This window comes from Schistocerca nitens, chromosome 12 (genome assembly GCF_023898315.1).
Source record: "Schistocerca nitens isolate TAMUIC-IGC-003100 chromosome 12, iqSchNite1.1, whole genome shotgun sequence".
Lineage (NCBI taxonomy): Eukaryota > Metazoa > Arthropoda > Insecta > Orthoptera > Acrididae > Schistocerca > Schistocerca nitens.
Window position 1 is genome coordinate 10,396,268 of NC_064625.1, and position 16,651 is coordinate 10,412,918.

Consider the following 16,651-nt stretch of genomic DNA (forward strand, 5'->3'; position numbering starts at 1 on the left):
CAAAGATTTTTACAAAGAGGCAGAGACTTGTAGAAAAGGAATTTGGGTCATAGTGAAACAAGGTGGCTCGCACTTTTTCCAGCAGTTGAGAGAATCTTGTAAATGTATGTACCATTGAAAGTTTACTTTTTATTGCAAGGAAAATGTTCAACTGTACTACATGCATTCTTCTCTACTGAATGCTCAGAGCTGTGGCTAAAATTCGTACACGTTCAAGCTGCATTATTTAATGATTCCATGAAAATGATTGAAGGAGACAAAAATTAGCTTAAGGAATGTTTCTCATTTGTTTGTGGATCTGAAAAACATATAGACAAACTACTTGGAAAACGATTATATTCCTCTGAGCATACAAAAAAAGATACAAAAGCTTGTGGAGAGTGGGCAAGTGAATAGAAATTATCTTATACGGTATATATTTACTTCTGTCACGTCTGCATCCAGTACCTACAGAAATATTTTCATCAGTACAGTGAATTCGAAACATATAATTGGACTGAGGTAAAACAATATCTAAAATGGGCTGACGTAGAGCACACTTACAAACAGCTAGTTAATGGTGCAGATGCCTACGACAGCAACGACAATAGCAGAAGATAACTTACACTACTGGCCATTAAAATTGCTACACCAAGAAGAAATGCAGATGATAAACGGGCATTCATTGGACAAATATATTATACTAGAACTGACATGTGATTACATTTTCACGCAATTTGGGTGCATAGATCCTGAGAAATCAGTACCCAGAACAACCACCTCTGGCCATAATAACGGCTTTGATATGCCTGGGCATTGAGTCAAACAGAGCTTGGATGGTGCGTACAGGTACAGCTGCCCATGCAGCTTCAACATGATACCACAGTTCATCAAGAGTAGTGACTGGTGTATTGTGATGAGCCAGTTGATCGGCCTATTGTGATGAGCCAGTTGATCGGCCATTGACCAGACGTTTTCAATTGGTCAGAGATCTGGAGGATGTGCTGGCCAGGGCAGCAGTCGAACATTTTCTGTATCCAGAAAGGCTTGTACAGGACCTGCAACATGCAGTCATGCATTATCCAGCTGAAATGTAGGGTTTCGCACGGATCGAATGAAGGGTAGAGCCACAGCTCGTAACACATCTGAATGTAACGTCCACTGTTCAAAGTACTGTCAATGCGAACAAGAGGTGACCAAGACATGTAACCAATGGCACCCCATTCCATCACGGCGGGTGATACGCCAGTATGGCGATGACGAATACACACTTCCAATGTGCGTTCAGCACGATGTCACCAAACACGGATGCGTCCATCATGTTGCTGTAAACAGAACCTGGATTCATCCGAAAAAATGACTTTTGCCATTAGTGCACCCAGGTTCGTCATTGAGTACATCATCACAGGTGCTGCTGTCTGTGATGCAGCATCAAGGGTAACCGCAGCCATGGTCTCCGAGCTGATACCTCATGCTGCTGCAAACATCGTCGAACTATTCGTGCAGATGGTTGTTGTCTTGCAAATGTCCCCATTTGTTGACTCAGTAATCGAGACGTGACTGCACGATCCATTACAGCCATTCGGATAAGATGCCTCTCATCTTGACTGCGAGTGATATGAGGTCATTGGGATCCAGCACGGCGTTCCATATTACCCTCCTGAACCCACCGATTCCATATTCTACCAACAGTCATTGGATCTCGAGCAGCAATGTTGTGATACAATAAACTGCAATCGCGATAGGCTACAATCCGACCTTTATCAACATCGGAAATGTGATGGTACGCATTTCTCCTCCTTACACGAGGCATCACAACAATGTTTCACCAGGCAACACCGGTCAACTGCTGTTTGTGTATGAGAAATTGGTTGGAAACTTTCCTCATGTCAGTACGTTGTATGTGTCGCCACCGGCACCAACCTTGTGTGAATGCTCTGAAAAGCTTATCATTTGCACATCAAATCATCTTCTTCCTGTCGGTTAAATTTCGCGTCTGTAACACGTCATCTTCGTGGTGTAGCAATTTTAATGGCCAGTAGTGTATTTGTGAAAGTTTGCTACATCTCACATTATGTGGACCATGATGTTCTGAAGAGACGGGAAGAGATCTAGAGCAGTACGGAGCAAGGGTGGTTAAAGGTGTACAAAATCTTAATGAATGCCAAATACCACATAAAATCTGTCTGGCCATCGTCCAGCGCCTACTCTGTTTACCAGGGATGAATGCACCTAACGAACGAGTATTTTCGTTGATGAAGGCCGTGTGAACTAGGAAAAACCATGACTCAAATTTGAAATGCTACATGCAATCCCCATTGTAAAATTTAACATGGGAACTTGTGAAAATTTTTATGGGATTCTGAATCAAAATGCAGAATTAATCAAAGAATGTCACTCACACTACAAATATGAATTCAAAAGTAAATTAATACATTAATAACTTACATTTCACTTCTAATTTCAGTGCAATGAAGACACTCAATCACCTGTCCTCAGTCCCCACCAACATCCACAAAATGTCTCATATTGAGATTTCGTATAGTTGGTCACTTTAAGGTGGGATTCCTATGCAGCATCTGCCGCACTGTACTGCTACAGATGCCGCACTGTACTGCTACAGATGGTGTTGAAACGGGACTGTGTCCCATGTTGCGTAAGCTGCATGCAACTGACGCTACAGCCAGCCGGTCTGAGAGCAGTCTAGACACAGCCGCAAAGGAGGCAGCATGTCCGAGGGAAAAGTACTGTTCACGGTGGTGGAAGATGAGAAACTGATAGAAATGGTTTCTAAATTTCCTTGTATCTATGATGTATCGTTACCAGTATACAAGGACCAAACTGTGAAGGATAATGCTTGGAGAGAGATAGCGGAATTCGTGGAAAGAACAAGTAAGAAAAGTACTATATACTTTCTGTTTATTCATAATGTTTATTACTTAGTTGTCTGGCAAATATGCATATTGTAATAACCAAGAATAAGTACCATCGTCCCACATAATATTCAGTTATTATTATAATAATGAAGTGTACACAAAGTGGATATCAAACCCTGATGTATGTTATAAAAGTTCAATTTATTATTATGTGCATACAATTTTTTAAAGGTTATTCAGTAACGCTAGGGAGTTCAAAGCCTACAGGGTTCTGTTAACGTGATCACTTTGCCATGGTGTTATCCTTGCACCTGCACTGCTGTTGAAGTATTCTGTAAATGAATCTCGCACAGAAAATCCATTAGCTTGCTAATGGTCCAAGATTTTCAGTAAGGAGTGGCTCGTGGCAGTAACTTCTTACGTAGAACTGGCAGCACACCTTGTATGATTTTACCGATGTAAGAAGGAGATATTCTGAATGTAAATGCCAGTGATCTGAATGTTTCCCCTGTTGCCATAAACCTAAAAACAAAATAAAAATAAGATAGGTGTAACCTTAAAAATTACTATTATTTTTACATCTAACGAATATTAACATACATAATTATTTGACTGTATTGTGTTTTATAGTTGAAGACTGCAAAGAAAAGATGGAGGACTATAAAAGACACACATCAAAAAAGGTAGAGAAAAGTAAAAAGTACTGGAAGTTCTGCTTCCAGTAAAGGAAATGAATGACCACTGGCTGATATGTTAACATTTTTAAACAAAATGGATCACAATTTGCCTGTTTGTTATTTTACATTCTGTTTCATTTTATTATTGATACTGAATTACCTGTATTTTTGTAATTTATTTCACAGAAGTACATCCAACATTGAGCAGATGAATTGCGAAGGCCACAATACGATGGTGAACCGAGTAACAGAGGTGTGCCAAACATCGGCTACCTTGTCAGAAAAAATTTTTTTTTCAAAGATGGGAAAGACATCGCGTCGTTCAGACCACCCAGGAAAAGGTCACAACAAAATGAAAAAAAAAAAAAAAAACAACAACATGGAGTTGATGAATTCTCAGTGAGCCGAAACGCCAGCTTACGAACCCATTTAGTGTTGTGATAAGTGTTAATTTCATATTTTTGTATTGTGCTATTTTCATTTTTTACACTGTGTGCATTATTAATAAAGCAATAACACATTAACAAATTTTATTGTACATGCCTCTGGGAGACGAATCCTTCCTGATATCTTCTTTGACGATATCGAGAACATAGTTAAACCACGCTATGTTCAACCTGAAATACTCTCTCAATTTCTGGTCATTTTTTAACAAGTACTGATTGATGAGTTGCTCAAAACAGCCTTCCTCAGTTATTGTGAGGTAAATCGGATGTGTTTCAGCATTTCCCTCAGATAGCTGAAGCTGAATTTCTTCATCGTCAATGCCTTCTAACATAAGATTAAACAACAAATCGCGCTCACTCATCCTTTCGGCACAGACGCAACAGACCAACTAAACACTGTGCGGCCGCCTCTCTATAGGTTTTGTATCACGCCTGTAAAGCGGGGTGTGGGTCTGCTCCTGTAAACTGAAGGGTAGGCCAAATGTAGGAAGTGAGTAGGAGCAGGAAAAGGTAAAACACGTCGGTACTGTGTGTTAAATTACAGATGTTTACTATAGGCCAAAAACAAGTTAATAAATGGTTACATAACTTTGCACATATGAGCGAAGCCTTAGACCTGTCGTTAGTACAAAGTCTCAATAGCAAGCCAACACCCTCTGAAGTTGAAGCAAAGTGTCCCGGCCATCTGCTCTTGATCAAATAGGGTGAATCCAGAGCGATGCTCGTAGAGCTCCACAGCGCCGGCTAGAGGACGCTTTTGTTGGTGTCTCGTAGTGCCAACTTGTGAACTTGCACCTACACCGTGGCATCGTTGCTATCGATACCACAATAGGAATCGCCAGCTATGCGTCAGCCGCACTATGTAAGATGCACAACAGCTGTCGCATGCGTCAAACGCGGCATAGGAATCCCACCTTTAGGCTATAGGGTCCCACAGGTGAGCGACTGATCACAGAAATCCATCATACGGGCGACCGATCGCAGCATAGATTGCACGCTTATAGGTAAATTGTGGCAACCAGTCTCTGATCGCTGGTCACATGGAAATCCCAGGCAAGCTGATGGATTACATGCAATTTGTGCACCTGACATGTCTGCCTTGTTAGTTAGCGGTGATGTGTGGCAATATGACTGTGACCCGTTTCTCTATTTATTAAGCATAATTGTGCAGTTTTGTTTTGTTTCGCTTCGCCCACATTGAGTAAGAAATTTACATTAGAATTTATCATGGAACCACAGACTACTCTGAGAAGTGATGTGGAAGCCGTAGTTGCCATTTACATTAAGAAGTAATATGGAATACATCATCCAATTTTGCAGTGATTAGCATTTTGAAGCTTGTGCTGTAGTAGTAGAAGCGATGTAAAGTTCATAGTAATAGTCGTGATACAATGGGCTCCTTCTTATGATTTTGTGTTATTTATGAAATGATTATATGCATTTTTCTAAACAGAATGATATCAGTATCTACTGTACTGTTATGAGCACATTTTAATTTAACCCTCGAGAGGGAGTACCGATTTTCATAACATGAGCGAGTGCGCAGCCCACTTTATACACATGTAAAGAATAGCTGTCTTTACCTTAATAAGGTAAACATTTATAAGCAAAACATAGTTTAATCTTAGATTAATTAAACAACAGTAAAGTAAATTTATGCATGTGCTAAATCATTGTTTAATTATAGAATAATAAAATAAACTTTCATTGTATCACCCTGTTGCATGAAACATTAGCAAGAAAAGAGTAATATGCTTATACCAAGAAAAGGTCATTCACAAACAAATGTAAACCTAATAAGTGATCACAAGAAAGATAATAGATGTCATAGTGATGCAATAGGCCATTTCGTGTATTTGTTGAGGCCTTGGCCTTGGAGAATGTACTATTTACCTCAGATTCTGATGACAAGCAGAAAATCACAAATCTCAAGCTAGTGGGGAAACCAGAATTTGTACTGATTTATCAACAAGGGAGACTGCAAACTAGTTTGTAGAGGACTACCCACTACATCATAAACAGACGTCAGTACGCATGCAGAACACATCAGCAGGAAGTTATTAGAAATGTAGATACCAAATTAACAGAGTTATGACTGAAGGACGCTATTCAATCTACAATTACAGTCACCCGTGTATGCAGAATGATCATGAGAATAAGTTATTTAGAAATGACGAGCTACATATCCTGCCAAACGTGTCTGGTCACATTTGCTTCGCAGTTCAGTTGGAATTGTGTGAACAATATATTTCGTGTGAAACAGCAGCAAAGTGCATCATGTGGAAAATAACAGACCTCTCTGGTGCTATTGTACACTCTGAGTTTTACATATGTAATTAAATGTTCCTTGGTTGTTGTGTTCAATGTATTTTACCTGGAAGTGCAAATATAGTTACTGGCACTAAATGTGTTTTACTCACTATTTCTTATTCACCTGTGTCAACTCTAAAGGTTATGGGCCCAGCGATGCATCTGGAATAAGTATATACATAATATAATAGTGATAGAGTATTGGAAAAGTTCCGAGTAGTACACTTGCATGAAGTACGAGCTATCCTTACAAGATGGACGCAACTCTTTTGTATTATTCTTCGATATTATTCTTTTCATCAAGAAAGATCAAAGTTACCATTAAAATGAGCATGGCACAAATTTCGCAACATGGAAATTTGCAGTAGAAGCGTACTTACGTTTAGATGACCTATGGGATGAGGTGGATGGTACAATGAAATCCACAGATCAGAATTATTCAAGTAAGGATAGGAAAGCAAAATCAAAGTTGATATTACTAGTTGACCCAGTGAATTATGTTCGCGTTGAAAAAGCTGCAATGATGAAAGAAGTCTGGGACAAATTACGAAGTGCATTTTAGGATGGAGGTCTTACAAGGAAAGTAGGATTATTATGTGAGTTAATTAGCACTCAGCTGGACAAATGCAAGAGTGTAGACGAATACATCAACAAAATAATAGCCATGTCGAACTGACTGAGAAACATTGGGTTTGAGATCGCTGACAAATGGATAGGGCACTTCTGTTGGCAGGACTGCCCAAAAGGTATGCACCTCTGATTATGGGGCTGGAAAGCTCACGTATACCCTTCATGGGTGACAGTGTTAAAGTGAAAATCCTACAGGATGTAAAGACTACTTCAAACTGTCATGTATTGGAGAAAGAATCTGCATCTGCTCTTTATTCAAAAAACAAAAAGAAGAAATCAGTGAGGTGCTATAGATGTCAGAAGAAGGGGCATATTGCATCTCAGTGCAGATAAAAAATAAACCCAGGGTCAGACACGCAGCAAAAGAGGTATGTTGCTGATAGCCCAAAAAGAGGTACCAATAATAAAGGTAAGGAAGGCACTCTCATGTTTTTATTCTTTTGGAGATGTGGGTAACCATCAACTGGAATGGATTTTAGACTCAGGTGCATCTGTGCATATTGTTAAAGACTAATCTCTTCTTTATGATGTTAAAGATAAGACTCATATGGGAATATCTACTGTTGATGGCAGCAAGCTTCAGTGTCATTTGGCTGGGAAACTAGACCTACAAGTAAGCATAAATGGTGAATCCGATATGGTTACAGCACATGATGTTCATTATGTAAAAAATGTTGCAACTAACCTACAGTCTGTAGGGGAAATTGTCAAGAAGGGAAATACAGTGCACGAAAATGGTGAAGTTATAACTACAGCATGTAATGAAAGGAATATTATTAAATTGGATGCCATTGACAGTAAACATTGAAATGTTAGTCATTCAGTATACTCAGTGGAAGATTTTGTATGGCACCGTAGACTTGGACACCTAAATAGAAAGAGTATGTCTTTAATGAGGGATATGATGAAGGGAATACAGAATTATAGTGTAACCAAGGATCCTTGTGTGATATGCACAAAAGGAAAACAAGCGAGACTACGTTTTAAGACTAGTAAAAGTAAATCTACAAACGTCTTACAGTTAATCCATACAGATGTATGTGACCCAATGGAATGCGAATCCATAGGTGAGAGCTATTATTTTCTTACGTTTATTGATGATTATCCACGATATACTCATGTTTATTTTCTTAGTTCCAAAGACCAAGTGAGTGACATTTTTGAGGAATATTGTAATATGGTCGAAAGGTGGACAGGAAAGAAGATTAAAATCATCAGCTCTGATAACCGGAGAGAATATATTAACCAGAAACTGAAGACACTTCTGGCAAAAATGGGAATCAGGCATCATACTACCATAAGGTACAGCCAATCTCAAAATGGGGTTGCTGAAAGGGCTAATAGGACCATTGTCGAGAAAGCAAGGAGCATGATAACTGATGCTGGATTGTCAAAATATTTTTGGGCAGAAGCAGTATCAACATCCATATATTTGAAAAATAGATCACCTACAAAAACATTAAGGAATAAAAACCCCTATAAGATATGGGTAGGAAGGAAACCTGGCCTAAGCAATATAAGGGTTTTGGGGTGTGATGCAAAGGCATACATTCCCAAACAGCTTAGAGAAAAATGGGACCCGAAAGCTGAAAAGTATATTTTTGTAGGCTATTGTGAGAATTCAAAGGGCTACTGATTAATGGATCCATTGAATAAAATGATTGTTAGAAGCAGAGATGTAGTATTCTTTGAAAATAGAAAGGACTCTGTAGAGGGCAAGACTACTAAGTTAACTGCACCTAATTCCAAGAGTGAAACCGTATGTGAAGAAAGAGAACCAAGAGTGAAACTGTATGTGAAGAAAGAGAATGAAGAACAGGAAGAGGACAGTAAAAGGCAAATAGAGACTATTTATGATGACAATGAGTTTGAGGACGAACAAAATGAAGAGAACAATGTAAGGCATCCTTCTCGCTGACGAAAACCGAAAGACTATCCGGATTTTTAAATGTATGCAGCCCAGTGTTTTAATGATGAGACAGCAACAGCAGAAGAAGCAATGAGCGCCCCAAACTCTCAAGAATGGAATGTAGCGATGGAGAGAGAATTGGAATCTTTATCTCAGAACAAAACCCTTGAATGGGTAAATATGCCAGCAGATAAGAAGCCAATACAGGGAAGATCGGTATTCAATCTGAAGAGCTCCGAAAATTCATCACCAAGATATAAATCATGACTTGTAATAAAAGGATATTCACAAAAACAATGGATAGAGTACAAAGAAACTTTTTCACCCATAGTCAAGTATGTCTCATTTTTTTTAGCATTGGCAGCAAAATGAAATTTAACAATTCATCACATGGATGTAAAAACAGCAAATCTAAATGGGATATTGAAGGAGGTGATATACGTCGTCCCACCAAGAGAAGCTATGAAAACCAGAGCAGGAAAGGAAAAGATTTGGCATTTGAAAAAAGTATTTATGGACTTAAACAGAGTTGACATTGCTGGAATCGATGTCTACATAAAACTCTAATAAATTTGAATATGAAGCAATCTAACGCAGATCCCAGTATATACTATAAAAGTGAGAGAGAAAGGACAATAATAATGGCAAAATGGACGGACGACTTCTTATCCTGGCTGAAAACGAAAGTCAAATGATAATTTTTAAGAAACAGCTGCAAACCAAGTTTAAGGTGCATGATTTGGGAGACGTTAAACGTTATTTAGGTATGCAGATTACTAAGGATGAAGACAGACAAGAATTGAGAATAAATCAATTATCATATACAAACAAAATCTTAAAGAAATTTGGCATGAGTGATTGTAACCCCATAACTACTCCAATGGAAGTAGGAGTGAAGTTAAATATAAATGATACAAATCTGGAATGTGATAAGAATGTTCCATATTTAGAAGCAGTAGAGAGTCTATTATATTTGTCTCAAACGTCATGACCCGACATTGCTTTTGCCACTAATGCAGCGAACAGATATTACAGAGACCCAAAGGAGAAGCACTGGAAAGCTATGAAAAAGATATTCCCATACCTAAGAGGAACTTCAAACAATGAATTAAGATACCACAGAGAGGGTAATGCAAAACTAGAAGGCTACAGCAATGCAGACTGGGGGAGTGAATTTGGAGATAGGCACTCCACTACTGGCTACTGCTAAGTTAATGGGAGGCCTCATTTCATGGTTCTGTCAAAAGCAAAAAACTGTTGAATTGAGTACTGTAGAGCCGAGTATATGGTGCTGTCTTACACCACAAAGGAAGCATTGTGGCTAAGAACATTAATATGTGAAATAGAACACAACTTAATAGTAGAACCCATAATGATCTGTGACAATAAAGGAGCCATTAAGCCAGCTAAAAATGATGTCACTAGTGCTAGAACATAACATATTGATATAAGGCATCATTTTATTCGGGACCACATAGAGCGACAGAACATCGCCGTGGAATACATGTGCACAGAAGACATGTTGTCTGACCTTCTGACAAAGCTCTTGGACAAAGAGAAGTTTGAAAAGACTGTGGGACTGTTTGGTCAGTCTTGTGTGAAGGCAAGCCACAAAATATATGTTCAAAGGGGGGTGTTGGAATTGCGCGAACAATATATTTCGTGTGAATTGGCGGCAAAGTGCATCATGTGGAATATAATAGACCTCTCAGGTGCTATTGTACTCTCTGAGTTTTACATATGTAATTAAATGTTCCTTGGTTGTTGTGTTCAATGTATTTTACATGGAAGTGCAAGAATAGTTATTGGCACTAAATGTGTTTTACTCAGTATTACTTATTCACCTGCATCGACTCTGTAGTGTCGGCAGACTTGCCAACACTACGCACACTAATTGAAAGAGGCGGCCAAGATGCACGCGCTAACTCACGAAGGATGGAGTGAGGCCTGAAACAGGATACGTAATGAATGCTATAAAGAAAAGTACGTAGCTTCTCGAATACTTAACTTTAATCCATCCTTTGTATACATCGTTCTTGATGAGACATCTGGAGATTGTGGTGATACAAGTGAGGCTCTTTAGATACAAGCTATCTAAGGCTAATGGTTAATGGCGCCTTGCTAGGTCATAGCCATGGACTTAGCTGAAGGCTATTCTAACTGTCTCTCGGCAAATGAGAGAAAGGCTTCATCAGTGTGGTCGCTAGCAACGTCGTCGTACAACTGGGGCGAGTGCTAGTCTGTCTCTCGAGACCTGCCATGTGGTGGCGCTCGGTCTGCTATCACTTTGAAAGTGGCAACACGCGGGTCCGACATGTACTAATGGACTGCGGCCGATTTAAGCTACCACCTAGCAGGTGTGGTGTCTGGCGGTGACACCACAGACTCTAACAAGTTCCTACCAGAATACGCGACAATATATGGCATGAAGTGTGATGTTGGACCACACGTACCCCTAGTGAGGCAGTGTTTTAGATGCCTTCGATATGGCCATCTTAGTAACCTATGTCAGTCACAGTCTCGATGCAGTCATTGTGGAGGGAACCATGAGCGCAGTGCACAAGTGAAGTAATGTGTAGCATCCACTGTAACGGAAACCATACATTGAGATATAAGTCTCACCCAATATATTGCAAACAACAAAAGATTAAGAAAGCATCAGCTTCATACAGTATATCCTTTAACAAAGCTGAAGAATATGTAAAGCAAGGATACTGCTGTGGCTGGAAATCTTGGCAGAAGTGAATCACAATAGGACAAGGAGTCCCCCCCCCCCCCTTTTAAAAAGTATTCAGCATGGATTCACAACTACTGTTCACCACAGTGGGCCAAACAAATAAAGACTAAACCAGCTCAAAGCCCTCTTCTTCCCAAAATAAATTTACCAATATCTCCTTTTAAAGAGGATCCACATTGTAGCAGCAGTACCGTTTGGGATAGGAAAGACAGTTTTGGTGCAATATTTCGGAGAGCACATGTTACAGCCATGCATGAGTCTGTTTACTGTAAGTTACAGTCAGCAGCGGCTGCAAAATAAAATGGAGGCCACAGGGGCGTAGAATGACCGGAAAAAGTACACGCAGTGGTTTGCATAGCGCAAGTCACAGGCAGGAGGGGCCCTCTGGCCAACCTGTGTTATGAGTACATGACACGGAGCAATGCGTTGAGCAAAACAGAGGCGCACAGCCACAAATAAATAGGTGCTGGTTCACTAACAAAGCATTCAAGTGTGGCAGCTCTCCTGGACAGTGGGGCGTGTCACACCACTGGCTACACACAGCAGCAGATGGGGTGCCACTGTTCCAGTCAACGGCTGGTTTGACCCTCTGAGGCCGACGTGGGGTGCGTAGCCAGCCAACAGCAGGCCACTCCACAGCTTGCTACTGCGGGCAGTCGTCTTGGCTCCCAACAAGCACCAGAGACATCCAGGGCGAGGACTGCAGATACAGCTGCCGGATCACGGACGCTTGTTGTCGCCGTGACCCAAGCCACACTGGTGGAGACGCACGGCGTGGGCCACCTTGCAGTTGTCAGCGGGCGGCACTGAGGCAGCACAGGACGAAGGCTGCCCTAAAGTCATCATATCACTGCAACCGTACAAGGCCAACACATTAGCAGAGTGCTTGATGGGTTGCTGAGGTGGCGTCCTCAGCATTGCGGGACCCAGTGACACAGACTGAGGGGAACACAGCACTATAGTTGGAAACAATAAATCACTTGGAAAGCTCGGACGAGTCGTAATACAGTGCCTTCTACCTCTTCCCGCTACATTTAGTGTTGCTGTTACATTTGGTGTCAGAACTTGCTGTTACAATATGAACCACAAGCACATACTCCTAAACCACAACAGGCAATGATATCAAGAGGGGAGGATAAGAATAAAACGATAATCAAACAGCCGGTGGCTGGCAAATCTAATAACACAGCTTACCTATTAAACAAAGATAGTTTGGATCAAGCTAATATATACAATATGGTTGCTTTGATAGTATATAAAAAAAACATGGATCAGGACAGAAATAGACCATACTTATGCTCTACTCATATAAACAGAATAATGGATATTGAAGTTCTCCAATGAAATGCCAGAGTCTTATATGGTAATAGAGAGTCATTCATGCATGAACTTTATACTAATGACTATCCTATCGTTATTATAAGTGAAGACTGAATTAAACAAAACATGTCTATCAGATGTCGAGGATATCGAGTAATAAGATTGGATCGAGAGGATGGGAAAGATGGAGTCGCCATATCGATTAGTACAGAACTCGACTGTAAACCAATTACCATGCCACTACCTATTCTTGACTTTCAAGCCATAGCAGTAAATGAAATAAGTACTAACAAACGCCGATTCTCCATTGCATCTGTATATCGTACATATACATACACCACACAGCAAATGAATCCATCCCAAAATGACCTTTATCAACAAAAGCAAGGCGGCTGAGTAATCCATGGTGGAATGAACACTGCATTAAAGCAGTACAGGACAGAAGGGTAGTGTTAGCTGAATGTGTTAAACAACCTAATGCAAACAGCCTTTCGCTGTATAAACAAACTGCAGCTAGATCTAAGAAGATACTGAAATCCACCAAGAAGAGTGGTTGGATAAAATACTGTAATAGTTTGACCAAGAATACTAAATCATCAGGGATATGGCAAAAGGTCAACTTGTTCTGGATTATCTCCCTTGGAGTCAATAATATGGAATCACATGAGCGTATAAAAGAATTCTGTGATTTTATTGCCCCATCAAGTATTCACAATAAGTTATTCGGGGGACAAAGGGGAAATCCTGTAACTCGACATGTGCTAACTACGCAGTTCAGTACTGATGAGCTGACATCAGTCATCAAAGATAGCACTTACACTGCCGCAGAAATTGATCAGAACACATATTCCACAATACAAAACATGCCTGACAATGCTGTAGAATTACTTCTTTAAATCTGTAATGGAATTTGGATGCATCGAGAATTAGTCCCAAAATGAAAGACACAGATCATAGTCCTCATATATAAAATAGGGAAAGAACCATTATTAGCCACTTTGTACAGATCCACACCGATTTCACTGTCATCACAAATTTGCTAAAACATTGGAAAAGCTAATAAAAAGGTGATTGGAATGATGGGTAGAATTTCGTTCTTACAAGATGGTTCACAGTTCGGGTTCCGTAGAGATAGAAGCTGCAGGGACAAGAGCATTAGTACTCTCCATGTTGGCTGGCTTTTGCGAGAGCAACTGTACAGCAGCACTATTTTTGGGTATTGCAAAAGTGTATGATAATATTCAGACAAATATACTATTTGATAAGCAAATACATTTAGGACTCCACCTCAGTTTGTAGAGGATATTTCATCACTAACCAATGAATGGACTCTATATATTAGAAAGGATACTGGATTCAAGGGTCCAACATGGTGGACAATGACATACCACAAGGATCGGTACACAGCTCACTACTATACGCAGTATACATATGGTATGGGAATTCCAGTTTGAATTATCAGTTTGCATATGACATGTGTGTGTTTATTTCCCTTTTAGTATAACAGAAGGCGATGAGCAACCTTATGTCATCGATAAAAAAAGCTGAGTCAGCGGCTTTGGGGCAATGGCCTGATGCTGGCACTGGAGAAACCTTTGGTAGTCATATTCACTAGGAATGGTTATGTACCAAGAAATTCTTTAACACATGTAGATGATAAAATAATACAAGCAACAGCACTTATTCAGTTCTTGGGAATTATTCTTCTTTTTCCACATCCGGATGCACCAATTATATCTTCCCTTCCCAGTAATTAGCAACTTAAGTTGCTTTGTCATTGACTTTCAAAATATCATCTTTAGTGCATGTTATAAACATATCTGGGCAAATCAATAGGTGGTCCAAGTCCTGTATTGCTCCGCATTCACACCTATCGCTATCACTGTAGCCCGCTTTAAATAGGTTTCATTTGCACCCAGTTACTCCAGTGCGCAGCCGGTTTAATGACCTCCAAGTTGTAAAAGGTAGTTGAAATCCTGCAGATCCCTCCTCAAGTAGTTCCATTGTGGAGTGCGGCACCATTTCTTCCCAAAGAGATAGCCACCTTGCGACAGGCTTGGTGGCGAGCTCTTCAGTAGTTTCAATGAAACTCCTGCGGGATTTCAGCAGGACACGTTGTTTTCGGTGCATATGCATCGGGTGTCAAAGATCATTCTTTTGTTTTGATCTTTCCATCTCGGCGGCTACTTGTCTGCGGATAGTGGGTGCTGCTATGTCTATGATGGGATAAATTTTGTCTTTGGGGGTTGGTTTGAGGCATCCTGTGGCAATACATACAGTTTTGTTTACGGCTACGTCAACTTGCTTAGTGTGAGCAGAGTTCCTCCAAACTGGCACCGCGCATTCCGCTGGCGAGATACTCAGCGCCAGACCCGTGGTGTGCAAAACGTGTGGTTGAGCTCCCCACGATGAACCTATTGGCTTCCGCAGTATGTTGTTCCTGGCACAGACCTTTTTTTTAGTGTTGTGACAGTGCTGCTTAAAAGTAAGCGATCTGTCCAATGTTACTCCCAGGTATTTTGGGCTGTTTGTATGCTTCAGCTATTCCCCTTGCCACATGACTTGTTTGTTCCTAAGATGGAAGGTGGATATTTGAGATTTACTAAGGTTTGGTTTGAGATTCTTGCCTTCATAATAGGTAGCAAGTTCTGTTAAGGCTCCTGTGAGATTCTCTTCCACTTGTTCAAAGGTTTTTATCCTGTGTGGCCACTGCTGCATCATCGGCATAAATGAACATTCGTGTCTGGTGGCTGATGGGAACGTCATTCGTATAGATGTTAAATAGTATTGGAGCCAAGACACTACCCTGTGCAAGTTCATTTTTCTGTGTCCTCAATCGGCTGTTTTTAGATTGTAAGGTTACATAACAGTGTCTGTTCTGTAGCATGCATTACACGAACATAGAAAGGGTGTGACATTATACACTTTCTGGATAAGCAACTTATGGTTAACTGTGTAATATGCGGCACTGAGATCCAGAAATGTGACCCCAGTTACTTCTCCTCTCTGATAGCTGTCTTCGATGTACTGTGTGAGATTAAGGATTTGGCCACAGCATGATTTTCCTGGTCGAAATCCAGCTTGTTCGTTAATGAGGGCTTTGTTCACATAATCAGCTATGCGTTTGAGGATCATTTGCTCCAGCACTTTAAATAGATGACAAAGCAGTGAGACAGGCTGGAAATTTTGAGCTTCAGCTGTGTCTTTCCCTGGTTTTAGTAATGCAATAACCCGAGATTTCCTCCACAATTTAGGAATTTGCATTTTTATAATACAGTTATTCATTAGCTCCAGGATCCGGAGCACCAAAACCAAAGGTTTATTTTCTTGGGAAAGACACTAGACAACAAGCTTACTTGGACAGTTCATATTAATACCTTAATCATTCGATCCAGATTGAATTATGGATGTATATACTACAAATACACAACTTGTAAAATGTCGAGAATCTGGGCAGATTAAGTATCGCTGTATATGTACATGCTTAGGAGTGATGAAATCTGCACCAACAAATACACTCCTGGTGGAGTCATGAGAGATATCCTTCCAAATATGGAGGAAGATGTTTGTGGAATGATGCAGAGTAGAGAAATTATTATGCTGCAGTTTTCAGTTCATCACATTCTATGACTGCACTGTCCTTTCCAGGAAACTGGAGCAGAAAGCCTTTTGATTTTATTTCGGCATGTATTGATTTGGAAAATGAGTGCAAAGATTTTGCCGCAAGTATAGAGTGACCTGCTTACCAATATGACTATTTCATCATC

General features: G+C 40.2%; 1 long non-coding RNA gene across 2 annotated transcripts in view; it reads right to left on the reverse strand.

Moving 5' to 3' along the window:
- Positions 1-2,934: 2,934 nt before the first annotated feature.
- Positions 2,935-16,651, reverse strand: part of LOC126215152 (uncharacterized) — a 49,025-nt gene continuing 35,308 nt past the window's right edge. For both annotated transcript variants that reach the window (XR_007542092.1, XR_007542093.1), the window contains exon 3: positions 2,935-3,377. This is a non-coding gene — a long non-coding RNA (uncharacterized LOC126215152). The remainder of the gene's footprint in view (positions 3,378-16,651) is intronic.